General features: G+C 31.9%; 1 non-coding gene across 1 annotated transcript; it reads left to right on the top strand.

Moving 5' to 3' along the window:
- Positions 1-718: 718 nt before the first annotated feature.
- Positions 719-850, top strand: LOC132365626 (small nucleolar RNA SNORA51). Its single transcript, XR_009503153.1, has one exon. It is a non-coding gene; the product is annotated as a small nucleolar RNA SNORA51 (small nucleolar RNA).
- The last annotated feature ends 256 nt before the right edge of the window (positions 851-1,106 follow it).

The raw sequence follows: 1,106 nt of genomic DNA, 5'->3' as shown, positions 1-1,106 counted from the left end.
TCAAGTTACTCAACTTCTTTGAGCCTTATTTTTCTTATATGTAAAATATGAATAATAATAATAATACATATTTTATACAATTTTTTGAAGTTAAAATCGATTTAAGTATTTCATGTACTATGGTTAGTCCATAGTAAGTATGCAATTAATATTAGCTACTATTATTACTGCTGCTGTTGCTGCTACTACCACAATTACTATTATTACCACTAATAATACTGCTAAGTGTGGAATTCACTCTTTTCGTTTTTGGAATGCTGGAAGACATTTGTTTCTCTCCAGTTTTCCAGAACGTTTTCAATCTCTACATTTTCATAAAAATCTTTATCCAATCATATACAATTTATTCTAAAGACAAGACTTTTAGTTGTTTAAAGCATCTTAGATGTTTGCTCATCCAATGTTCATTTATCTTCGGTTTTATTTATGTTCATTCCTACCCCTTTCCTTCTGCAGCTTATTCTTATCATATAATTCACAAGAAAAATGAGAGTCCATTTGCTTTTCTTTTTATCCCTCAGTGTTACATTACTGAACATAGTTAAGTTTATCTTTTTCTAGTTCATCATATTGCTGTAATGGGAAAAACATATTGTTCGTATGACTCTGCTCAATTGGGTTATGCCTCCCTTTTGACTATCTTAGTATGTACATAGTAATTTTATAACATTCTTTGCTATCTGTATTCTATAACTTTTCCTTTTAAATAATACCTTGAGGCTTCTCAGTGCTTACCACAGGCTGTTTGCTTACAATAACCGTACAGAATGAGGAGGCAGAATAAATCTATTCTATGTACACCTCAGCCCACGTCCTTTGCCTAGTCTGTATTATGAATAGGGGGACATGGAGTTGAGGAAAAAAAAAACTAATAATGATACCTATAATTTTTTTTTTTTCTACATATGAAACTCTGGTAAGTTTGGTAAGTTCTTTACTCATTTTATTCTCACAAAATCCTAAAATGTGGGTAAAAGTATATCTTCTACTTCTTAGAAGGGAAACTGAGGCTCTGAGAGGTGGAGTAACTTGACAGTATCACTCCATGTGTGAATGCAACAGTTGACATTTAAACTTAGGCAATCTGGCTCCAAAGCCTAAACTCC

This window comes from Balaenoptera ricei, chromosome 4 (assembly GCF_028023285.1).
Source record: "Balaenoptera ricei isolate mBalRic1 chromosome 4, mBalRic1.hap2, whole genome shotgun sequence".
NCBI lineage: Eukaryota > Metazoa > Chordata > Mammalia > Artiodactyla > Balaenopteridae > Balaenoptera > Balaenoptera ricei.
The sequence above is the reverse complement of the archived record's forward strand: the minus strand, read 5'-3'. Positions and strand labels throughout refer to the sequence as shown.